At 40.2% G+C, this 27,403-nt stretch overlaps 2 long non-coding RNA genes across 3 annotated transcripts in view; one reads left to right on the top strand and one right to left on the bottom strand.

Annotated features, from left to right (window-relative positions):
- LOC138756634 (uncharacterized) overlaps positions 1 to 27,403 on the top strand; it is a 153,370-nt gene that overhangs the window by 54,643 nt on the left and 71,324 nt on the right. The window lies entirely within an intron of this gene.
- Positions 1 to 27,403, bottom strand: part of LOC138756633 (uncharacterized) — a 37,348-nt gene that overhangs the window by 580 nt on the left and 9,365 nt on the right. The window lies entirely within an intron of this gene.

A 27,403-nucleotide genomic window follows, 5' to 3' on the forward strand; every position in this document is an offset into this window, starting at 1 on the left:
TTGTACAAGGGAAAAGACAAATTACCATTTCTGAAAAATCTGACTGGCAGTCAGTTAAAATGAGGAAGAGAATAAATGATGCTGAGTAGCAAATTCCTGCAGTACTTCAGCCATTACTCATTTTTTTTTTGATGTGTGGATTGGCTATAGCCAACTGAGAATAGGACAGAAACAGTTCAATACTCACACCCTAATTACACTGACCAAAAAATAGAGGAGATTTTCAATGAATAACCCTTGTATCATTAATGGGAATAGTTAGCGGGAAATAAGTCATCACCCATTAGATGCATTAACTAATGGAGATATGGAGAATACTGTAAGATCAATAATTATTATTTGATATTTTTAAATTGTACCAGTTATTTTCTTGTGAAAAATATTTTGGAAGCTAATAGATTCTGACCTCTCTGGGAATTCAAATTCGGTTTTTTACCACAATTGAAGTTCCAATAAGCAGTCCCTTCTCCAGCATTTTGTGTTTTTACTTCAACAGATTTTTGTGATTTACTTCCAATAGGCATGTTTATTTCTAAACATGAATCGGAACTTGCTCTTTAAATTTAGAAATTGCAGAACTGCTGCAAGACTGGGCTATAGACTGCAACGGGAGGACCTGTTATTCAGTGAGGAATATCGTATGTCAATCAACGAAAACAAAGGTCTCTTTTGCACCTCCTGGTGGCAACACTAAAGAACACGGGAATGCTGAATGAGGCCGCAGAAGGTTTGTTTTGGGACCCAGTAAATAAACTTGTCCATTAATCCCTACCCCCACTGCCATGGTCTCTGATCTGGGGTGGGGAGGTAAAATCAATTGTTCAAAATAGAGGGGGAAAGTATAACTTTAATTGAAAATTTCAGGTATTAAGACTCATTTAAATCAAAATGTTAGAATGCTTAGTTCTATTTGAAAGGCTAGTACAGAAGATGCCATCTCACTGGTTCTTCACAAAACCCTGGAACATCTGGACAGCAAAGATGCATACATCAGGATGCTCATTCTTGACCTTGGTGTTCAACACCATCTTCCACTCAAAACTAATCAGCAAACTCTATGACCTGTGTCAGTGAACCCTGCATTTCCTCACCCGCAGAACACATTGTAGAGCAGATTGGCAAGAACGTCTCCGCCACAATCGCCATCAGCACTGGAGCACCATATGGCTACGTACTTATCCCCCCCCACTCTACTCACTTGGCACCTACAACTGTATGGCTGAGTACGGCAATAACACCAATTACAAATTTCCTTATGATACCGTTGCAGGAGGCAAAGTTCCGATGAGTCAGAATACAGGAGGAAACTGGAAACTTGACTAAATGGTGTACTCACAACAACTTTGCACTCAACACCACTAAAAACAAGGAGATGATTCTTGACTTTGGGAAAGGAAAATCCAGAAGTACACAATCCAGTGATCATTGGTGGAATCAGAGATGGAGAGGGTCAGCAACTGTACATTCATGAGGGTCGCTATCTCAGAGGACCTGTCCTGTACCCATCATATTAATGCCATTGTGAAGAAAGCACATCAGAAAGCACACCTTTACTTCTTCAGGAGTTTGCAGAGGTTCGGAATGTTGTCCGAAACCTAGGCAAACTTCTACAGATGTGTAATGGAAATTATGCTGACCAGCTGCATCATGGCCTGGTATGGGGGCACCAATACCTTAGAGTGAAAGATCCTGCTAAATCTAGTGGATACAGGCCAGTACATCATAGGAAAAACCCTTCCCACCAACAAGAACATGTACATGTAACATTGCCATCAGAGAGCAGCAGTGATCATCAAGGATCCACACCACCCAGGACAAGCTCTGTTCTCGCTGCTGCCATCAGGAAAGAGATACAAGTGCTTACAGCACTCATGCCACCAGGTTCAGGAATACTCCTCAACTATCAGACTTCTGAACAACATACTCATTGAAGGACTTGCACTTTGCTCATTATTTAGTACTTTATACTTTGAAACTTTTAAAGACACCATAGGAGTTAGCACAATGGGGTTACGCTGCCAGCAACTGGGACTGGGTTTTGCGGTCTGTAAGGTGTTTGCACATTCTCCCCATGTCTGTGTGGATTTCCTCCAGGTGCTCTGGATTCCTCTCATTGTTCAAAAAACACGTACTGGGGATTGTAAGTCAATTGGATCTATCTGGGCGGCATGAGCTCTTAGGCCAAAAGGGCCTGTTACCGTGCTGTATGTCTAAAATTAAATTAATAAATAAATCTTTTGAAAGCTCTTAAATATAATAAATTTAAAATGAAAAAGAAAATCTGCAATTACTGATACTGTACCTATAATTAGAAAATCTGCTTGGCCACCGGAAAAAAGAATCTCAAGGTTGTATGTGATGTTGTGTGCACTCTGACAGTAACCTTTGAACTCTGAAAAGCAGTTCCTCCTCACCTCAATCCTAAACCTAATCTCCTGAATCTTGAGGCCATGTCCCATGGTTCTAGTTGAATATAGTTGCTCCACTCGACTTTATCACAATACATAGCAAGAGCAGCGAAGAAAGATGTAGATCCACATTGGATATGTTAACAACTACAACCATATAACCATATCTTTGGCTTGGCTTCGCGGATGAAGATTTATGGAGGGGTATGTCCACGTCTGCTGCAGGCTCGTTGGTGACTGATAAGTCCGATGTGGGACAGGCAGGCATGGTTGCAGCGGTTGCAAGGGAAAATTGGTGGGTTGGGGTTGGGTGTTGGGTTTTTCCTCCTTTGTCCTTTGTCAGTGAGGTGGACTCTGCGGTCTTCTTCAAAGGAGGTTGCTGCCCGCCGAACTATGAGGCACCAAGATGCACGGTTGGAGGCGATATCAGCCCACTGGCGGTGGTCAATGTGGCAGACAACAAGAGATTTCTTTAAGCAGTCCTTGTACCTCTTCTTTGGTGCACCTCTGTCTCGGTGGCCAGTGGAGAGCTCGCCATATTAAACGATCTTGGGAAGGCGATGGTCCTCCATTCTGGAGATGTGACCCGCCCAGCGCAGTTGGGTCTTCAGCAGCGTGGATTCGATGCTTGCGGACTCTGCCAGCTCGAGTACTTCGATGTTGGTGATGAAGTCATTCCAATGAATGTTGAGGATGGAGCAGAGACAGCGCTGATGGAAGCGTTCTAGGAGCCGTAGGTGATGCCGGTAGAGGACCCACGATTCAGAGCTGAACAGGTGTGTGGGTATGACAACGGCTCTGTACACGCCGATCTTTGTGTGTTTCTTCAGCTGGTTATTTTTCCAGATTCTTTTGTGTAGTCTTCTAAAGGCTCTATTTGCCTTGGTGAGTCTGTTGTCTATCTCTTTGTCGATCTTTGCATCAGATCGGATGTTTACATCCGGTACCGAACGGTTGGCAGTCTCTTCAATCTGAGGTGCCTGCAAGCTCACACCAAGGCATAAGAGCAACTTGTCCGTGAACTACTCTTTGTAGTCGATGCCGCTTTAGTTGCCCATTCAGAGCCAGCACTCAAGCGCATGACGTCCTGTTTTGCGGAAACTGCCAAAATGTTTGGCCTGGAAGTCAGCCTGAAGAAAACTGAGGTCTCCATCAGCCAGCTCCCCACCATGACCAACAGCCCCCTCACATCTCCATCAGGCACACAGAACTCAAAACAGTCAACCAGTTTACCTACCTTGGCTGCACCTTAACCATATAACAACTACAGTACAGATAAAGGCCATCCCGGCCCTTCTAGTCCATACCAATTTAAGTGAAACTCAACTACCTGCTCCCTGCCCATAACCCTGCAACCCCCTCACATCCATGTACTAATCCAACCTCCTCTTAAATGGCAAGAACGTCCACGCCACAATTGCCATCAGCATTGGAGAACCACATGGCTATGTACTTATCCCCCTGCTCTACTCACTTTACATCTATTACTGCATGGCTCAGTACGGCAATTACACCATTACAAGTTTGCTGACAATACCGCTGCAGGAGGCTGTATAAAAGCTCCAATGAGTCAGTATACAGGAGGACCCTGCAGCAACCTCCTCTTCTGGAAGGTCATTTCACTCAGCCACCACTGTCTGAATGAAGAAGCTTCCTTTTATGTTACTTCTAAAGTTTTGCTCCCTAACCCTTAACTTATGACCCCTCATTCCAATCTCTCCTACCCTAAGGGGAAGAGCCTATTCACATCTACTCTATCTATTCCCCTCATAATTTTATATACCTCTATCAAATCCCTCCTCAACCTTCTACGCTCCAATGAATAAAGACCCAGTCTTCTCAGTCTTTCTCTATATTCTAGATACTGCAATCCAAGCTATCAGTTGGCATAACTAGAAACTAGAGTGAAGCTATCTGCTTGAGAACATCATTACGTTGGAGAACTTCTGTATGCTTTCACCTCTTTACTGAATTACTCATTGGTGCAAGGTGTAATACTCAGCTTTTTAGTCACTTGCCCTCACACCCTGAAAATGGATATTCAAAGCTTTACCAAAGGGTTGGGCCAGGAGGTCCAATTTGCTCATAAAACTTATGTGTGTTGATGTCATGTTAAAATCAGACAATAGGAGCATGAACAGGCCATATGATCCTGCAGTGCCAAACAACATCATGGCTAATATAACCTTGATGTCTTTGACATATGCTATCAGTTTACACTCCTCCTACTCTTGAAAAGAGCCTTGTTCAAAACTGAATTATTGGATTCAATGTTGAAATCCCTCTCCACTCCAAATGTGGACATTAAAGTGGACATTAAAGATCAGATGGGCACTTCTTGTTAAAGACCCTGAGCAAATGTTTCATCAACTATACAAGAGTCAATAAATTGATCTTTGCAATTTTAAGAGATGCTATGTGTGAATGGACTGCTCAATTTGGCTACATAATATGTCCGCTAAAGCCTGAGAAGATAAGTCACAAGGAAAAGTGTTGGATTAAAGTGCAGAAACAAGACATTAAACTTAACTAGTTCATAAGTGCTAAGTCTGCACCAACAAAGCCGTGTCCCTTCTCTTCATCTAACTCTACTTGCATGTTGTGAATTTCTGACCCAGCTTTGTTTTAAACCTTTTGTTTATATTTTATTTACAAGTTTTAAACTCTTTAAAGGAAGAATAATCAAATCTTTATTGATGAACTGCATTTTAAGGAGGCTTTCAAAAAACGGACAAATTCAGTGTATGAATTAACTGATAAATTCCTCATTATTTCCATTATGGACCATTTGCATCAAACGGCACTTTGTTTGTGTACTGATTAGTCAATGCAATTCTAATATAAACACTTTACAGGCAAGTATCTCATGACATAGATAAGCTGAGTGATCTGTATCCTCTTTGGTTGATGGGCTAGCGCACCCACAGGAGAAAAACAAATGCCTAATATTCCAGTTAAAAACATGCATTGAAAGTGTAAGGAGAGCCAGTCTTGGAAAATGAAGGAAATAAAGGAAGGCATTAAATTAAAAGTTCATGTGTGCAAAATCTCAAGAGTAGAAGGAAATTGGAATATTCAAAAATCTTTAAAGAGCAACTTAGAACCACTAAGCAAACAATAAAGAAAGGAAAGATATATTATGAAAGTAAACTTGCACAAAATATAAAATCAGATTGTAAAACATTTTACAATTATATAAAGCGGAATCAGGTGGCCAAAGTGGACGTAGGCTCCTTGGAAGAGGAAAAGAAGGAATTAATAATGGATATTGCAGAAATTGCTGAGGCTTGGAACAATGATGTTGTTTCAGTGCTCACAGTGTCAAGCATGCCAAAGAGAGAGGTTTTTGTCTATCTAAATATTTTTATCAAGTTTTGCATAAATACACAGATATATACAGAAAATTTGCCAAATATACAACAGAGATGTCAGATATAAAGCAATCAAAAAAGTTGTCCAAAAGGTAACAGGACATCTTACAATTTTATCCTGAATATTACATTTTCATTTTCACCCCCATCTCTTGAGTTCGTTACCAAGCCGAAGTATTATAATTAAAGTATGCCTTGTGCCTGGAGTAATGCAATAAAGTGTTGGGAGACAGGTTTTATAATAAAACCAGAGGTTCTGAAAGTAGTTCAGGAAAGGTCCTCATAAGTTTTGCAGCCTTACGTCTAAGTTATTAACAGAGCAGCAAATTTCTTCTAGATTTAAAGAGGACATACTATCCCTCAGTCTTTGAGTATGGCTGGGTTGTGTAGCATTCCTCCATCTTAGTAATATCACATGTCTGGCCGAAGGAGAGTCAAAAGATAGAACCCGAGAGTCAAACAAACGTCAACCTCTTCAGTGGTACCAAAGAGGGCAACTGGTGGATTTTAGGTTCAAGATTTTAATTAAGGATTAAGAATAAGGTTAGGTAAATGTTTCTCCAGTATTTTCCAAAGCTAAGGAACATCCAACACATATGAATAAGAGAGGCGTCACCTCTCTTATATTTATCACAACAAGAATTTACATCTGGATAAATATGAGATAATTTAGCTTGGACATAGGAGCCCTTCACACAACTTTAAAATGCATAAAACAATGACGAGCACAGAGGGATGTGAAGTTAACCAATTTAAAATTAAATCCCAAGCCTAATCTGACAGTGAAAGGCTTAAATCCTGTTCCCATTCAGATTTAATTTTATCAAGAGGGGCAAATCTTAAACCTGCCATCTTATCATAAATAACAGATATTACACTTTTAAGAGTATATGCAATCTTACGTTTTGGATATACTTTCATAAAACTTGACTGTCCATTGTGGGTAGCAATGGAGTTGCATACAGCTAAACATCTCTCCATTCCAGCTTTTGTTGGTTTAAGAGTGGGTTGTAAATTTAATAAAAAAACACATCAATAATGTTCATATCAGGTAAACCAGGGAAGTTAGGTATCTGAGAGTGGATAAAATGTCTAATTTGTAATTAACTGAAAAATGGGTATGTGGTAGGTTGAACTTTTCAGAAAGTTGTTCAAATGATGCAAAACCGTTATCAACAAAAGATCTTTAAAACCTTTCATACCCAGACTGTGCCATCGTGTAAAGTAGGCTAGATGAAATGGTTGGATAGAATAAGACTTGAAAGAGAGAAACCATAGAATCCAAAATATTTTCTGAACTAGGCCCATATCCTTACAGTGTGCCTAAAAACTGGATTATCAATAGATTTATCAAAAGAAAAAGAAAGTAAGGATCCAAGAAAAGCTGGAACAGAGAGATTTTTAGCTGTACGCAATTCCATTGCTACCCACAATGAACAGTCAAGTCTTATGAAAGTATATCCAAAACATAAGATTGCATATATTGGCCACCCAGTAATAAAATCAGAAATACCTCCATTTATTTTAGATTTCTGAAGGTGAACTTTACTCAATTGAGGACATTTATTGGATGATATAATAGAACCTAATGAGTCAAAAACAGATTTATGAATCAAAGTTGGTATAGTCTGAAAAAGATATAATTTAGGCAAAATATTCATTTTGATAGAGTTAATTCAGCCCACAAAAGATGTGAACAAAGGTGACCACTGCATTAAATACTGTTTCACATTTAATGAGATAGACAACAGACTCGCCAAGGCAAATAGCGCCTTTGGAAGACTACACAAAAGAGTCTGGAAAAACAACCAACTGAAAAACCTCACAAAGATAAGCGTATACAGAGCCGTTGTCATACCCACGCTCCTGTTCGGCTCCGAATCATGGGTCCTCTACCGGCACCACCTACGGCTCCTAGAACGCTTCCACCAGCGTTGTCTCCGCTCCATCCTCAACATCCATTGGAGCGCTTTCATCCCTAACGTCGAAATACTCGAGATGGCAGAGGTCGACAGCATCGAGTCCACGCTGCTGAAGATCCAGCTGCGCTGGGTAGGTCACGTCTCCAGAATGGAGGACCATCGCCTTCCCAAGATCGTGTTATATGGTGAGCTCTCCACTGGCCACCGTGACAGAGGTGCACCAAAGAAAAGGTACAAGGACTGCCTAAAGAAATCTCTTGGTGCCTGCCACATTGACCACCGCCAGTGGGCTGATAACGCCTCAAACCGTGCATCTTGGTGCCTCACAGTTTGGCGGGCAGCAACCTCCTTTGAAGAAGACCGCAGAGCCCACCTCACTGACAAAAGGCAAAGGAGGAAAAACCCAACACCCAACCCCAACCAACCAATTTTCCCCTGCAACCGCTGCAACCGTGTCTGCCTGTCCCGCATCGGACTTGTCAGCCACAAACGAGCCTGCAGCTGACGTGGACTTTTTACACCCTCCATAAATCTTCGTCCGCGAAGCCAAGCCAAAGAAAACATTTTAACAGGGTAAGGATTAAAAAAAAAGACATGTTATCTTGTAACTGTAATATCTAAATAAGTGAATTGATCTTTCAAAACCTTAAAAAGAAAGTTAGTATGTACTGATACAAGTATGTTCACAGGGAAAAGTTTGTTATATGCAAATTTAGTTTGTACCCTGAAAACTGACTTCAGGGCTTTATATGAAAAGCAAAAGATCATCTGCATAAAGGGAAACTTTATGTTGCACTCCATTCCTCCAAATCCCTAAGATGTCCTCAGAGCTTTGAAATGCAATTGCTAATGGCTCGATGGCCAAATCACTAAGTAATGGACTGAGAGACACCCTTGAAGGAGATTAAATGGCTGTGACTGTTGAAAATTAGTGAGATTTGAAGCAGTAGGGCACAAGTACGGTAATCGTATCCATGTAATAAAACTTGGACAAAAATTACATTTCTCTAATATTGTGAATAAATACCTTCCCTTTCTACTTCTAAAAAATAGGACACATTCTGAAACAATACCTGAGGGTAAATATAAAATGTCAAATAAGCAACATGTATTGAAATAAGAGTAATGATTTTTAATGAAGCCAGTTTGGTGTTTGGATATAATTTTTGGTAAAATATTCTCTAATCTATGGGGTAAAACTAGACAAAATTTTAACATCAACGTTTAATAAAGAAATTGGCCTGTAGGAGGAGAACTTTATAGGATTTTTTTACCTTTCATTGCAATAAGAGTAATATCAGCTTCATTGAATGATGCTGGAAGCTTACCTTCTTTAAATGAATTAGAGAACACAGAACTTAAAATGATGAAAATAAATCCACAGGAAACCCTTCAAGACCCAGTGATTTACCAGATTCCAAAGAAGATATAGCCGCAGTTAATCTCTATTTATGATATCAATTCATCTAATTGCATTTTATTATCTGGAGAAAGTAAGGGATATTTAAACGATTAAAAAAATTCTCCATCCAACTATTATCAATTTGAAATTTAGAAGTGTATAAAGTTGGGAATAACAATTCCTGAATGTGTCATTAATCTTGAAGTGATCCAAAGTAACATTACCATCCTCCATCTTAATTTTTGTAATTTGCCATCTTGCTTCAAATCCTCTCAACTGATTATCTTACAAATTACCAGATTTATTACCATGTCTATAGAACAGACATTCTTTAAAAGTTGGCGTACAATTCTATGCGTTGAAAGGAGATCAAATTTAGTTTGAAGTTCTACTCGCTTCTTATATAGTTCTGGATTTCTAACGAGCCTATTGATGATCAATTTCTTTAATTTGATTAACTAATTCCAAGTGCTCTTTATTTGCCCTTCTTTTCATATTCATGGCATAAGAGATAATGTGCCCCATAAGGTAGGCTTTCAGTGTATCCCAAACAATCAGGCTGGAGGTTTCTGAAAAAAAATTGCACTAAAGAACAAGGTTATCTGCTTCTCCATAAATTTCACAGTATCAATATCAGACAGTAAAGTTGAATTGAAATGACTGTATCTATTTATTTGAGTAAGGTCAGGAAGGGTCATAGATAGTGCAATTGGGGCATGATCAGATATCAGTATATTCTTGTAATCACAAGAGTGAGTCAATGAATTAATTGATTATCAATAAGAAAATAATTAATCCTAGAAAAAGTATGATGAACATGTGAAAAGAAAGAATATTCTCTTTTATTTGGATAAATAAAACACCATATGTCAGAAATACCATAATATGATAAGAAGGATTGAATAAATGAAGTGGACTTACCTCTCAGGGTTGGAAAAATATCAATCCCACACAGGATCAAACCAACAATTGAAATATCCAATTGAAATCTTGACTCATACAAGAGCGTATGAGTCTAGATCAAGTAGGGAAGAAAATAAATGTTCAGAAAAACCCATATCATCCACATTAGGGGCATAAACCTTAGCAAGAACCACAAATTACCCTGAAACAATAATATAGTAACTGTTGGTATCTGATATTACTTTGGGATAAACTAAAGAAATATTTTGGTTCATAAGAATCAAGGTCTGTCTGGCTTTTTCTTGAAAAATGGAGTGAAAATGCTGCCCCCTCCATCAGGTCATGAGGCATGAACTATTAGAGCTATGAATATGTGTTTCTTGTAAAAATATAATTGGTACTTTAACTTGTTTAAGATGAGAAAGGACTTTCCTTTTAGAAGGATTGTTCAAACCTTTGATATTCCAACTAACAAAATTTTAAAAGCTACCTATTATCCATGGTTAGAGAAGTAAGTTGAAAAACACACATATTGTCAAAACTCCAGGTGCTGGCCTTGAAACAAAAAACAGAATATACAACAGATATTAAAATTAAAAAAAACAAACAAGATCGAAGTTCGTGTTGTCTCCTAACACAATATCAACATTGAAAGTACCCACTCCCATCCTCCCACCACCCTTCCTCTCACCCCAAAACCAGACAGCTGCCAAAGACCAAAGCAGAAAGTTCATCAAAATAAACATTTCTCAAAAAAAATCCTTCTTGTCCCATTTAATAACTTATTGGCTGCAATATTGTTATTAAAACTAAACTCTAAACTTCAAAAACAACATGCAACTTTGATAAGAATACAACTTTATAAAAAAAACAACTACAAATTTCTTACATAATTCTAAAAATATATTATGAAATAGAAGTATAAACTGCAACTAAAAAAAAACTAAGTATAAACTTTTCCAATGTTCTTCCAACAAGGACTGAATAAATCCTAAAACTTTAATCAAAAGAAAATGCTCACAAAGCAGCAGCCCAAGTGGATATATACCCCATAAAGTCTTACCTAAACAGAGAGAACCAGATGGTCCTCGCTACTAAATACTGTATGACAAAAGCTATAAAGCTTCAAAATAATAATAGTTAAATGGCCTCAGTCACCAAGTAGACATTTACAGTGTGGATGGGAGACCATCAATGACTGAATACAGCCATTTTTTGTGTCCTCTGGATAATGTGATATGGAGTTGATGCAGGATAGAGTAGAGAGGGTTTAAATCCAGGCTGGTATAATTCCGACATTACTTCCCTCTATTCAGCTCGATGATGCATAACTTCTGGAGTATAATCTTCCACCACTCAGATCTGCTGACCATTATATTCCAGTTTATCTCTCCATTGGGCCTCTCAGATCAGGGTGTCCTTTATCTGATAACGATGTAAATGAATAAAAACCGAGTGCGGTCTCTGTCCTGGAGCTGGTTTCGGTACTAAAAATCTCTATCGATCTCCAGTGGGGATCGTGAAAACATCACTTAACAAATCAAAGAAAGGTTTTGAAGGTTGCCCTCCTTCAAGCCCAAGACATGCAGGTTTTTCCATCTGCTTGGGCTCTCCAGGTCAAAACCTTTAACTGTTAACTTCAAGTTAATTCCACTGAGGCTGGAGCAGACGTCTTCTAATTCAGTAACATGCTGGGTTAGGTCTTCTGTGGAGGTCCAGAGATGACAAACGCTGGCCGTGCTCCTCCACTAATGACCGGATTTGATTGACTTTAACTTCTAACAGGCTAAAAGAAGCTTTGAGGTCAGCAGCCAGTGCCCGTCGACCCAGAAGGACAGAAATAACCTCTATGGTGAGGCTAGCAGGCGTTTCTTCTTCCTCTTCTTTTTCCTGGATTTTCCACTTCTTGTAGTCATTTTGAGGCAAACAAGAGTAAAGGAAGGGAAAGATGCAAAATATATAACACTTTGGTTGAAAAATAAAAAGTTAAGAGAGTAGACAGGAGCTCCTGATAGTTGCATCCACACCATATCACAGCAAGCTGGACGTCGGAGAGATGTTAAGGATGTGATGGGAAATGAGAATTACAATTCATTTGCTCTCACTAAGCAGGTACTGCTAAACAAACTAATGGGTCTAAAAGTAGATAAGTCCCCTGGCTCTGACAGAATGGATCCCATGGTACTGAAAGAAATGGTGTAAGTTATAGCAGATGCATTTGTGGGAATTTACCAAAATTATTTGGATTCTGGGCAGGTACTGGCAGATTGGAAGATGGCAAATGTCACGCCACTGTTTAAAAAAGAAACTAGTTAAATGACAGGTAACTATAGGCCAGTTAGCCTAATGTCTGGTCAACAAAATGCTTGAAGCTATCATGAGGGAAGAAATAATGAGACTTCTGAAAATTGTTCTATCTAGGGGACACAGCATGGATTCAGGAAGAGCAGGTTATGTTTGATACTTTTACTGGATCTTTGAGGATATATGAATCCAGTAGATGGAAGGGGAACAAGTGGATGTTATATTCTTGGATGTCCTGAAAGATTCGATAAGGAGATGCATGAGACTTATCCATAAGATAAGGATGCAGGGAGTTGGGGGCAATGTATCATCATGGAAAAAAAGATTAGATAACAGAAAGAAGGCAGAAAGTTGGGATAAAAGGGTGTTTCTCTGGTTGGTGAGCAGAGAGACACACGAGTTGGTGCTGGGCCCACAGCTGATCACAATATATCTTAATGATCTGGAAGAAAAGACTGAGTGTAGGGTAACTAAGTTTGCTGATTAAGCTAAATTGAGTGGAAAGGCAAATTTTGCAGAGGAAGTAGTGAGTTTACAGAGAGATATAGATAGGTTAATTGAGAGGGCAAGAGTCTGGCAGATGGAGTAAAATGTTGATAAATGCAAAGTCATCCACTTCGCAAGAAAAGATTGTAATTATTTATTATTTAAACGGCGAAAGATTGCAGCATGCTGTTGTGCAGAAGGAGATGCAAAAATTTCCCCCCCTTTTTCTCCTCAAAAATAGCGGGGTCACATTATAAATGAAAGTAAAATTTTAAAAAAATTCTGCAGGCGGGCGGGCAAGCGGTAGTCGGCAGCATGATTCAGGCAGCTGGCCAGGCAGGCGGGCGAGCGGTAGTTGGTAGCGTGACTCAGGAGGCCAGGCGGGCAGGCGAGCGGGCGAGCAGAGAGATGGCAGTGCGACTCAAGTGGCTGGGCGGGCGGGCAAGCGGAGAGACGCGAGCACGACTCAGGAGGCCGGGCGAGCGGGCAAGCGGAGAGACGCCAGCACGAATCAGGAGGGTGAGGTGAGGATGGGTCATATTATACACGGGGGTAAAATTTTTCCTCCTTTTTTCCCTCAAAAATGTTGGGGTTGCATTATACATGGTACACATTATACACAAATATTCACGGTAATCACTGAAGGTTGGTTTGTAGGTGCAGCAGGTAATCAAGAAGGCAAAATTGTATGTTGGCCTTCAATCCTAGAAGGATTGAATATAAGTGCAGGGAGATTCACCTACACTACAAAGGTTAGTGGTGAAGCTGTACCTGAAGAGTACTTGAGAAAGGCATACAGGTTTTAGAATCAATGCTGACAAGGGTCAACAGAGTGATTTGGAGATGAGGGGATTATCTTTTCAAGAAAAATTGAGAAGCTTTGACTATATTCACTGGAAGCTAGATGAATGAAGCAAAATGATGAAAGGGATAGATAAAATAAGAGTTGAATCAGGCAAGGTCGCAATGCCTGTGCTCGGCTTGCAGGCTCCCGGGAGTGGCAGACACCAGAAATAGGGAGAACATCCCACTTCCTTTCCCTGGTTGAGAAGGAGAAGCAGAGGGGGCAACCTACAGAACGGTGGTTACGTCGTCGGACCAGCAAGGGGCTCAGCGGCTGAGTGACAGACAGGCTCTGTGTGACTTTCAATTAGGGGATCCACATGGGCTGAGGGGTGCTGGATCCTGGCTCATGGGAATCATGTATTGGAACTCGGATTTAAGAGGGTGCTGAGGGCAAAAAGAGTCCCCAAAAGACCTTGGGATTATAGGCTTCCTGATTGTATCGGAGGTTTGGATCTGGAGTTCAGGTTGCCGATTAATTGAATAGGGGCTTTTGTGGCCATAGAGGCTGCAGGAGCACTGGAGGCGAATCCATGGACTCTCAGTGACTCTGAAGGGATTCTCTTTTGCTCATCTTTCACTTGTACTGTAAGGGGTGCCGGGCAGCACTATGGCAATCCTTACAGCAGGCAGAAAGCAATTTTGTGTAATATTACATGTTCTGTACAATTACATGACAATAAAGGAATCTTGATTGTCAATCTTGAACTAGGGAAGGTAGCCTCAGGATTTTGAGGAGTAGATTAGGACTTCAATTTGTTCAACTGACTTACACTGTGCCACATATCTGACCTGGCTGACATACTTTTCAGGACATGCTTGTAAGAGCATGGGAAATGGAATAATCAATCTGGAGCCAGTGAATTTTCAGTATAGTTCCAGAAATTCCACATGTGAAGTGTGAGGAGAATTGTTTCTATCACCATGTACAGAAACATCGTGAATATAGAGTTCCTTGATGGTTTTGCAGGACAAAGTTCAGGAGACTGCAGTGGAGGTGTTTAGACTGTTATGCAAGTTGTTCAACAGTCTTCCCTTCACCATGTACATCTCAAATCCAGTTTTATATTTAAAGGGGTATAAGTTTATTAGCTGGTGGCCTAAAATGGTGACTTTTTAATACTCCTGAAAAAACTATATATAAAAATTGTCATCGCCCATTCACATTCTGTGCCCCCCCCCCCCCACTCCCCCGCCAATCCCAAAGGGAAACAAATGAAGAATTAATGGATTCAGGTTGATTATTATGTTTGGAAATAATAGGTCTTTAGAAAGGTTCATTAAAAGTGTGGCTGGAAAAGTCAGTTTAAAAATAACGCTGTCTGGTTCCTATTTAAATAAAGCAATAAAAACGCAGCGGGGTAATTTGGATGGGCGTTCAAAGAAAAAATATATAAGCATCTGTCTTTGTAAATGGCTTAAAAATCCAAATTACTTTTATTTGTGTACATTAACATTATGGCAACTTCTTACATATCTACTTCTTTTTGTACTTTCTTTAGATTTGATGTTGATATTTACGAGTTCCATCCTGTCCAAAGTATAATGACAGGGAAGCGTTTAGAGGATCGTACACACAGTGCGGTTCTTAGTACGTTCTTCAAATGGTGATGGATTTCACCACATTAGACATTGGGATAGAACCAAATAAAAATTTAATCTGGCACAGTTGCTGCAGACAACTTCCAAATTTACACTTACAGGCCATAATTGGAAGGTGAACATCAGTGATCAGAAAAGATTTATTATTGGACCATCGCTGATAGATCTTGCAAGGTCTTTCAGAGCTACATAAGAGTCATTGCCCAGGGTCCCCAGTTATGTTAGAGGTCATACAGGACAGGAATGTTACATTTCTTCCCTGTCGGTCAATTAGGAACAGGCCAGTTTTAGCCAAATCACTTTCAGATGTTTCAGGTTTTAGATTTAGATATTGTCAGAGTACATATATGATATAATATACAACCTGGAGATTCTTTTTCCTGTGGATGAGGAAGAATTACCACTTATCGGTAGTGCAAAAATTACTGTACACATGTAAATAAATAAAGAAATGTAAACAAACTGACTGTGCAATGCAGAAAGGAAAAAAAAGTACAAAAGCAAGAGTCCTTAAATAAGTCTCTGTGTTTGTTGTTCAGGAGCCTGAGGGTGGACGGAAAGTAGCTGTTCCTGAGCCTGGTGGTCCAAGTCTTGTAGCACCTACATCTCTTTCCTGATGGCTGTAGTGAGAACAGAGCACAGAGCGTGTGCTGGGTGGTGTGGATCCTTGATGGTTGCTGCTGGTCTCTGACAGCGGCGTTCCCTGTAGATGTTCTTGATGGTGGGAAGGCTTTTGCCTGTGATGTCATAGGCTGAGTCCACTACATTTTGCAGGGCTTTACGCTCAGGGGTATTGGTGTCCCCCATACTAGACCATGATGCAGCCGGTCAGCATACTTTCCACCAAACATCTATAGAAATTTGCCAGGGTTTCTGAAGTCATACCAAACCTCAAATTCTTGAGGAAGTCGAGGCGCTGACATGCTTTCTTCACAATGCCGTGGTCAAATATTAGCCTTCTATCCCAAAAATTATTAATTTCACCAATTTAAAGCTGGTATGATGATATACGTGTATCTTTAAATCATTAACCGAGGTCAAACTACATATATTCTGGGATGACACACTAAAATGGATTTTGACATCATTTCAGGAAGCTTCAAGCCTCTATTTCATTCTCTGAAGGGCAGTTGTGGAAGTCTGACTGCTCAGAATGAGAAAGCAGTCACAAAACAAGATTTTTATTCAAAATAAAGAGCAAATGCTTCTGCTTCCCCCTCTCTCCACCCCCCCCCCCCCCACCCACACTTCACTGGGTGAATGCAGGACAAACTCTGTTTCTCAGTTGTTCAAATTGGGTGTCGTTTAATTCTTGGTCAGTGATGCTCACATAATAAGGGTCCAGTTGCAAGTAGAACAATGAAACCATCTCAATTGGCATCAGTATGGCTAACGACTAATCTAAGGAGAAGGCAAAGATAGCAACCATTCCGGGTTGCTAGCCCCCTTACTCATCCTGCAACTTACTTGTGGGTGAACATCTGTGCCAGGCACAGCTGGTCTGATGAAGGGTGGAAATGCATTGCTTGGCATGGTGAGAGTGACCCTCCAGTACTCTCTGCCTTCCCCCTCACCCCCCCAACCTTAAACACCCTCCCATTTAACACAGGCAAATCATTTCCAAAGTCACCCAAGTTAGTGTAGCAAATTGGGGTGGCACAGTTAGTGTAGTGGTTAGTGCAACGCTGTTGCAATGCCAAAGATCATGAGCGGGGTTCTCCAGTTTCCTCTCAACCTTTAAAACGTACTGGCTTTTGTAGGTCATTGGGCATAATTGGGCAGCATGGTCTTGGGTGCCAAAAGAGCCTGTTACTGTGTTGTATATCAAATTAAAACAATATCCATGGCACAGGAATGAAAATAATTACAATGTAACTATCAAAAAATAACCCTCTATGCAGTTCTGTTCACAGAATAAAGGTGGAATTGAAGGAATTTGCATTACAAAGTGAAATATTGGTATTTCCTACAATTGTTAGATGTTCTGCTATTATGAGTTAACTTTTACTCAGTGTTTTGATATGGACTGGTTCCTCATTGTGTACTTCTTGATGGCTAGTTCTCCTGAAGTCAATGAAAAGTAAAATTGAGTGGAAGGAGGGGCAGAAAATTGCTCCATTGCTGTCAATTTATTGTACATGTTAAAACTCTGCTTCTATCATGGGTAGAGTACATGGGGAGTGCCCCCACCTGAAGAAGCATAGAACACATTTCCTTCAGGAGCGAAAAACTAGTCTGTGCATGGAATAGCGTGCTTTTTATGATCAGTACTATGTTGTCGATGTTATTTGAAGCTGTGTCTAGAAACCTTACACACTGCATGGTTTGCAAAACCATAGAACAGAGCGTGCATACCAAAGGTTATGGAATGCTTCCAGCCAGTGTTCTTGTACATGCTGCTAAATACATCATCTCAAACATCAAGATAGTAAATGATATATGCAGTCTCTAATATCCTTAATAAACATAAACATTTAGTTGGTGTTCATTGATTTCTTCCCACAGGCAGTGAGAATGCTGAACAATCAAAGGTACTGATCACGTTAACCATCTGAGACTCTCATATTCACTAACTAATGTTCATTTATTTATTTTTATACGTGAATACTTGTCCTGCATGTGTATTGTGTGTGTCATGTCTGGTTGTGTTTTTGCAATTTTTGCACCAAGAACCGAAAAGTGCTGTCTCGTCGGGTCGTACTTGTGCAATAAGATGTCAATAAACTTGATTTGATGTGGTACTTTTTAGTACCTGAAATCTTGGATAATTGATTTATTGTGTGAAGCTCCAAATCTCTTAGAGGATGAGCCCAGCAGGTGAGTGCTAGAACCGGTCCTCTTCTAGGGGACATTGGTTTGGGTGCCTGCCAACATTTTGCTCATACCTTGATTAAGGGCTTAAGTCTGTGACTCAGCACTTAGTGTTGGAAGGGATGGTCATGGAGCTGTGATGGGATAGGAGCTAGCTGTCTGAGAAACTGAGTCAATGCGAGCAAATAGCGATGTGACTGGTTGTAGCTGGAGCCTCTGGAAAGGGTCCATGCCCAGGCTGGAATATCAAACATCTTAACTGTATCCATTTGCAGCATGGAATATCAACTTTCTAAATGGTGTCATTATGGATTATAATATAGGAAACTTCTCATTGATGATCATATGCAGGATAATATATCAACCATATGAACAAGCCTGTGTTGAATGGAGTGCCATTTTGGTTTGTCAGTTTATATGTCAATTTAACAATATCACAATTATATTTGTGTCTTTAAGGATTGTGGTGAATATAATTTGCCATCACTTTACAATGAATGGAGAGAGAAAAACATGCTTTGGACCTTGCAAGTGAGTGGATAATTAGAAGATTTTAAAAAGCAGTGCCTGGGTCTTTAAATGTGAGACAGGCTAATTAGTTTTGTAAACTGATTGGCTGCTCTAAGTTTAAAAGCTGGAAAACCAGCCCCCTGATACTTGTCTACTGTGCTTAAGAGGTTGTGGGTTGCTGGTTATGCCTGAGATGTGTTCCGGAATGACCAGCCAACTGCTTTAACCATGAAAATAAACATAGTTTGAGATAAAGCAGGCCTGAGTAAACATTTAATGAAAAAGTTGGAATGAGTTGCAGGTTAAATGGCTTGTGCTAATATAAATCCCATTATGACATCAGGAGGGGAGGGGTGGGGTGGGATAGGATATTTGTTCAGTTTTCTAGAATATATCTCTGTCTATAACTCAGCCGCATGAAATAATTCTGCTTTGAACTGTGGAATCCACATTAAATTCCTGCTGCTTGTTGTGAACCAATTTATAATTTATTTAAAGTTTAATAATTCCATCTTTGGTGCAGATTTGCTGTTTTGTAAGGATTTTCTCTGCTTGGGGATAGGATGCTAAGAGACCAACAAATGGCATAGTCATGGTTTGGGTGCCTGCCAACATTTTGCTCATACCTTGATTAAGGGCTTAAGTCTGAAACATTGGTTATGTATCTTTATCTTTGCTACATAAAGTGCCCTGTTTGACCAGCTGAGTTTCTCCAGCGTTGTGGTTTTGCTTTTATCCTGGTGTCTGTAGACTTTTGTGTTTCATTCTAGATGGTATAGTCTTGTTACCTCTTTATTCTGGTGATTCTGTCTTTAGGTACAGTAGACTGGTAACCAGGACCAAAACACTTTCTTCTTTCATTACAGGGGGCACAGTTCAGGGTAGAAATTAGCTCAATGCTGTAGTAGAACCAGCAACTGGGGTTCAAATCTGGCACTATCTGTAAGGAGTTTCTACCTTCTCCCCATGTCTGCGTGGGTTTCCTCCCACCATTCAATTGTTGGCCAATTGAGTGTATTTGGGCGGTGTGGGCTGGAGGAACCTGTTATCATTGTGTATGTCTAATTTAAACAAAAATTGTGGCAAGCCAGGACATCAAAGGGAGCCATGAACTATTTTAACTTTCCCTGAGAGATAATGCATAATTGATTCTCAGCCTTGCTTTCTGAGGAAAGTTTTTGGTGTAGAAATAAATTTTATTACCGCGCCAGTAACCCAAGTTTGAATCCGGTGCTATCTAGGGAGTTTCTGCGACCTCTCCAGGTGCTCTAATTTCCTCCCACTCTCCAAAATGTATGGGGTCGGTAGGTTAATTGAGCTAAATGGGCGGCGAGGGCCTTCTTCTGTGCTGTATTGTTAAATTAAATTTTAAAATTAAAAGTGATAATGCGATCAAAATATCATTTAAAGCCGTTGATGTTTGTTTGAAAAGATGCACGTGGTTGAAGTTAGAGTAAGAAGGTCAATGAGAAGAATTAGCTCGAGTAAAACTACATAAAAATATTCTTGTAGTATTTATAAACTTTTCAATCTCAAACTACCAACACTGAAAAGATTATTTTCCAAGAATTAACACTGAAAAATTTCTCATTAATGAGGTAGAAAAGGGTGTAGTCAGAGTCTGCTTGAAACTGAATCAGTGCAACTTTCACCTCTGAGTAGGAATCAACAATTGATTTATTTTGGAATGGTTTACGGGGTTTTTTTCCATTGCCACTAAAAGTAGGGGTTTCCACGCATGCTCGGTGTGACACCTTTGCAAGAATGGTGGGTGTGCTGTGCAGAAACAAGAGAGCACTGCTCAAGAACGTAGCCTGTGGATAACGGCGTGTTGCAAAGGAAAGAAGATAGTGGGTCCTCCTTGCATCTTTTCCCAGAACTCGCAATGGAACCAGACATCTGTACATTGCGACAAGTGAGGAGAAATGTTAGGAAGATCACCTCTGATGCTACTCCTGCAAGACACCAGGCATTGGAGACCCTGATTAAAATACAATTCGCCGTCGAGGTGCCAAGGCATTAGCAGTCAATCCCTTCCCCTCCTGTTGTCCATCTTTGCTCTCACCTTATCTCTCACAGGCAGTAATTACGGGCAGCTGTGGGTCAGGCCTTGGAATAGAGCTGCTTGTCTGCCTACTGGGGATGCCGATAGCTTATGTGTACAATGCAAAAGGGAAAGAAAAATAAAGGGGAACCGTCGGCAGGATTGTTGCAGGAAAAGTTTCTAAAACTTCAACTGATGTTTTGGAGACTGAGCTTCTACTTCATCAAAAGTTTCAGCTAGTAGTTTAAATCTTCAATCCTAAAGGTGCCTTCTTGACCTAGACTCTTCTGCATGGAAAACAACCATTCTACATCAGTTCTATCCAAGCCTGTCAACATTCAAAATGTTTCAATGAGATCCCCCTCCTTCTCCTAAATTCCAATGGATACAGGCCAACGTCAGCACATCTTTTCTTAAATGAGGATCCCAAAACTGCTTGCAATACTCCAGTGAGGTCTCACCAATGTCTTATAAAGTATCAACATCAAATCTCTGCTCTTGTATTCTATTCCTCTTGAAGTTAATGCTAGCATTACATTTGACTTCTTCACTTCATTTTACACCCATCACTATGTGGCTCGGTACAGCGATAACACCACCTACAAATTTGCCGACAATACCACGATAGTGGGTTGTATAAAGGAAGGGGATGAGTCAGCGTACAGGATGGAGATTGAAAACTTGGCTGAATGGTGCATCAACAACAACTTTGCACTCAATGTCACCAAAACTAAGGAGCTGATTGCTTACTTCAGGAAGGGAAAACCAGAGGTACTGTATACAATCATTAAAGAATTAGAGGTGGAGAAGGTGAGAAAATTTAAGTTCATGCAAGTCATTATTATCGGTGGATTAACACACCAATGGCATCGTGAAGAAAGCATGTCAGCGCATCTGCTTCCTCAGGAGTTTGCGGAGGTTTGGTAAAACACGAGAAACCCTGGGAAATTTCTACAGATGTGTGCTGACCAGTTACATCATGGTCTGGTATAAGCCTGAGCATAAAACTCTCCAAAAGCTAGTCAAACCAGAGCTGGATATCACAGGCAAAACCCTCCCCACTATCTAGAATATCTACAGGGAATGCCATCTAGCACATGCTGCTGCCATCAGGAAGGAGGTATCGGTGCCATAAGATCTGCATCACCAGGTTCAGGAACAGTTGCTACCCCTCCTCCATCAGAAGCCTCAACAACAAACTCAATCAGAGACTCAATTAAGGGGTCTTACTTACTTGTGCATGTTATTGATGGTGTAGATTAATTGGGCGGCACAGACTCATGGGCATGTTACCATGCTGTATGTCTAAATTTAAATTTAATAACCTATTTTTGTGATTTGCTGTCTTATTTTAAATCTACTAGTATAATGCCCACAAAGCAAGCTGTTTTGGTCCGTGCAAGCATACCTGGGCATGCACACGGTGTAGGTGCAATGCAAATATGGTCTTAGGGCTCGGCAAGATTAGTCAGGATAGATGGAGACAGTTATAAAAGCAGCTCACATATACATATATAGATTGAACACATGTTGATGCACATGTTCTTCAAGCACTAGCACAGGGAGTGTACTTAACAATGGCATTTATTGTCTTCAGGAGGATTACATGCAGCAGAAATGTCTCATAAATGTATCGTAACAGCTGCGATACATTCTGTTTCATATGTGGTGAGTATATGCTTAAGGCTCAATGGCACAGCATGATGGTAAATCTCTAATTCAGTTGTAAAATTGGTGACCAAATCAAAACCTGGGCTTCTCACATTTGCTGTGCAACATGCACAGTCAACCTGAGCGCTTGACTCAGAAGTACTGGGAGGTCAATGCCATTTGCAGTCCCAGTAGCAAGAACAAAAGGATCATGTTACTTGTTACTTCTGTCTGACTGATGTATTTGGTAATAACATTCAATCCACCATCTGGTCTTCAAAAGGAAAGAATTCCCTCCATCACCTGCATAGGATGGCTTCAGCTATGGAATTTGCAGCAGTTAGTTACTTGGCCGAATCCATTAGAACCTTCCAGCTCTACCATCAAGGAATGCATGAACCAGCAGCTAGTCTTCCAAGTGATACATCATTCTAACCTGGAAAATTATCACCATGCCTTCAGTATTGTGTTTATATTCTGAAAATGCTCTTCCCAAAAGCATTGTGGTTCAACAAAACAATATACACCTCACTACACCCCACGTACATGCTCACATACACAAATTGCCATCTTCACAATGACATGGTGCAAGGATACCGCACGTTTATCACAAAATGCAGCTCACTCTGACAACGTTACAAGCAATTCCACAACAATCCACCAATACTGTTCAAGTCACTTGCAGAGATTTCCAAATCTGAATAATAAAAAATAATTGCCTGCTATATATAGAAAATGAATAAAGACAAACCCCTTCCATCAAGCCTCCTAACGCTGAATACTCCAGATCTTAGAAAGGTAACTTGCATAATCCTAATTCAGAATCAAAATTGTGGTTTACCTGAGCATGTTTTTTTTTCAACTGCAAATAAAACTTCTGAGATAAAGGAACTTGATGCCTCCTTAACAATGATAAATTATGTTTCCACTGCGAGACATAATTACATCACAGAGGCACCCAAGATTCCTCTTTTAAAATTTATTACATTGTTCATCACGTTCAATGGCATTTCACTAAATTCCATTCAATAAATAAGGGATTAAAAAATGGCCGAAATGTCAAGGGGCTTGATGCATCTAGCTCATTTATCATTTATAAGATGGAACTTTGGTTGCTGGTATTCAATCAAAGCTTTAATACTGCCGACCCTTTGCTTGTCTTTCCCAATACTCTGTTCCACTGACTTCATTGGAATTCAGATTTCAGATTTATTGTCAGAGTACATACACAACTCTGAGATTCCTTTTTCCTGAGGGCACGACAGAATTACCACTGATTGGTAGTGCAAAAAATAAACTGTACAGAGCGTAAACATGCATACAAATTAAAGAATTGTAAATAGATAATGAATATAAACAAACTGACTGTGTAATGCAGAGAGAACAAAAGAAAAACACCTAAAGTGCACAAATAAGAGTCCTTAAATGAGTCTCTGATTGAGTTTGTTGTTGAGGAGTCTGATGGTGGAGGGGGAGCAGCTGTTCCTGAACCTGGTGGTGCAAGTGTTGTGGCACTTAGACCTCTTTCCTGATGGCAGCAGCGAGTGCCGAGTTTGTGCTGGGTGGTGGGGGTCCGATGGCAGCACCTCCTGTAAATGTCCTGGGCTGGGTTCACTATTTTTTGGACTGCTTTATGCTCAAGGGTATTTGTATTCCCATACCAGTCCACCACACATCTGTAGAAGATTACCAGGGTTTCTGGTGTCATACCAAACCTCTGCAAACTTTTGAGTAAGTAAAGGCATTCATGTGCTTTCTTCATGATGCCATTGGTATTTTGGGTCCAGGAAAGATCTTCTGAGATAGTGACTCCCAAGAACTTAAATTTGCTCTCCACCGCTGATCCCCCAGTGATCACCTCTGTATATCTCTGGCTTTTCTTTCCTGAAGTCAACGATCACCTCCATAGTATTGGTGACATTGAGTGCAAGGTTGTTATTGGTGCACCATTCAGCCAAGTTGTCAATCTCTATCTATATACAGTCTCATCCTCATCTTTTATACAACCCACTACTGTGGTATCATTCGCAAATTGTAATTGTCCTACTGAGCTACACAGTCGTAGGTGTAAAGTGAGTAGAGCAGGGGGCTAAGAACACAGAATAGGTAGCGATACTAAAAGCATTTAATCTTCAATTGCAGCTAAAGACTCTTTCAAAATTGAGGCAAGGAGAAATTATTTTTCATACAGTTATAAAGTGTTGGAAAACTTAATTTCCATATGCTGAGTCAAAAGATTCAATCAAAGATGCCAAGTAGTAAGACAGGGCAGTGCCATGTCAGTGTAATGGAGAAGAGTCCAGCGATCAGGGGACGTCTGGTTTTTATTGAGAAATGGAGCAGCCCTAGGGTTTATCTTGCTTTATTGATATCCTAAACTGTTCATTGCAGGAAACCTAGCTTAGGTTAATAATTCATAATTTAGAATAAAACAATAAAAAAATATTAATGCCCATCCGCCAACAGTTGCAGATGAATGAATTAAAAAGTGAGGTTGGCTTCCGATTCTTTTCATTGAAAACTGCAATGATTTTAGCAAAGCACCATGATCCATTTATTGGGTCATGTGTCAGAACTCAAGTAATTCATCCGATAACACCAGACAACAATCTCTTTTCAAATGGTTGGCTTCCTGAAAACAAATTAGGGATTACGATAGGTAACTTCAAGGTGAATACAAAGGTAATTTCAGATTTGTTGTATCATGTAGGAAGTTGGAGAAACATTAAATTAACTTTTGTTGAATTTAGCACATTTAATCGCATAATGATCCTGACACATTGCTTTAGTTTAACTGTCCTAAAAATATTTTGCTGTTGATTTTCTTTTGTACTCAGCATCTGATGCCTCTTGTGTCAATGACATGTTGCATTTCCTAGTTTTAAATCCTTGAAGAAGACTTGAAATATGTCAGGAAATCACAAAAATAGCATATCTAAACAAAAAAGTATATGATAGGAAAATTGAAAGGTGGTTTTCGTAATCGTCAGCCCAAAATCCAAAAAATGCCCTCAAAAGTGTTCAGGAAGCAAAATCTTTGTTGTCCAGTGTTACCTATGAGAATTAGTCCCATTCCAACATTATAACAAACAAGGATGTCATATTAATTTTATCCAGGGATCAATTCATTCAGCCTCCCAGTACGGTCTATGTCACTAAACATCACCCATCACCATTACTGTTGTAGACAGCATTGAAACGCTGCCCACATTGACAAGGAACAGCGGGCAGCACATTATAATCCTTGATTGTTATAAGTCTATACACAGTTGTTAACTATCAGTATTGTAAAGACCAATGCGACTTGTTTGTACTGTGCTTGTATGAGTGTAAGCAGTTGTTATTATCGGTAGTGTTAAGTCCAATTTGACTGATTATACTATGTTGTGTGATTGAGTGTTCTAGAGAGTGTTGCAATCCCCTTACACGTGTTTTAAAAAAGATACTTCCTTTGTTCAGCCTGTGTCCAGGCTGATTGCTCTTTGAACCTATCAAACTTATTTCTCTTCCCACACAACAATCATTTGTTATTTTTACACTCAATGATGAATAGGTATCACTCTGAACTGGCACTCGTGTATTCTGGTGTGTGCCTGAAGCGGTAAATCAATCAATGTGAAAATGTTTCTGAACTGAGATGAAGAAATGCATTGATGAGCTCCCTTTCGTCAGTTTGGTGTGGGTTCACATGCAGACTGAGTGTCCTGCTGCTGTCCCTGTCCTAGGAGACACACCCCCATTCCCTGGATTGTTAGTTAACCGAGGTTTTCAGTCCCCTCTCTACCTGTTGCTACCGTGGACCTGCCAGTGAGTGTTTCTCATTTATACATTGAGGATCCTCTGCCTTTTGAGTCGTTAATCATTTCTTTGGAAAACAGTTTTTGCATATGTGTAATGACAAGTGTTGCCCGTGATTGCAGCAGCTATCTGGATGAATTTCTGTCACTGGAATAATTTTAAGTCTGGTGGAAGACTATGTCATATTCTTTAAGTATTTATGAACTTCCGCTGCATTTCAGAAACATAACCACAAATAATAACTATCTATTATTAACCAGTGTCTAAGACAACCCTTTGATATTTGAATGAGATTCCTCCAGAGTCCATTATCTGGTTTTGTGATCAGCAGTAACTCTTAAAATCAGATTCTCCTCCTGTCAGAGACAATTACAAGTCTGGAGATCAGGAACCGAGCGGAGTAGGGATGGGAAGGCATGTGGAAAGCACGGGAACATGTGGGTCGATAAATAGGGAAGGGGGATAGAATTACAACGCTGGCAAGCTGAACTTTTGAGCGACAGAGAGAGAAATGAGAGAGAGAGGGAGGGAGAGACAAAGGGAGGGGGGGAGAAAGATGTAAAGAGGGAGATAGAGATACAGGCAGACAGACAGAGGCAGAAACAGAAAGAGAGAGCATGAGGGGTGAGAAAGAGATAGAGAGAGAGAGAGAGAAAGGGAGAGAGGGAGAGAGAGACAGACACAGAGAGTGAGAGAGAGAGAGGGAGAGAGAGTGGGGAGAGAAAGAGAGAGAGGGACAGAGACAGAAGAAGCTAAGATGTAAAGCAATGCAAGAAGGCAGAAATATTTAGTTGAGTCCATGGAAATGAGGTAATTAGAATGTCTGCAGATAAACAGGAAACAAAAGGAGAATTTCACTTCGAGGACATGGTGAGTCAAGGATTGAAGTGGACAGAGAAATGAAGGAGGTGGTTGACAGCTTGACATAATATCTGGCAAAGAGAGAGGTGTGAATCAGGAGGGAAAGGCCTAAACAATGCAAAGTGAGTTTACTTCTCGTAAGGACTTTGGTGCTCTGTACTCGTGCAGATCACATGGTCAAATATTTCACTTGCTCTTTCAGACTGAAATTCTTCACAATACAGATCATTATTTTTGTTATCTTTCTCTCAGTTCCTGCAAACCCCACATTACCAAACTATCATTATAGTCCATTTATCAGCTTTACATCCCTTTCTGTGTAGCGTGTTAGCAAACAGTTATCCCATTTGTATATTTTCTGGTAGAAACAACTTGCTCGTAAAATGTACTGGCAGGGTAACTGGAGAGAAGCTGCTTCCTTTAACAACCGAGTCAAGGATCAGATGACCGGGGTTAAAGTGAAGGTCAAAAGGGATGCGGGGGGTGGG

This window comes from Narcine bancroftii, chromosome 3, assembly GCF_036971445.1.
Source record: "Narcine bancroftii isolate sNarBan1 chromosome 3, sNarBan1.hap1, whole genome shotgun sequence".
Taxonomy (NCBI): domain Eukaryota; kingdom Metazoa; phylum Chordata; class Chondrichthyes; order Torpediniformes; family Narcinidae; genus Narcine; species Narcine bancroftii.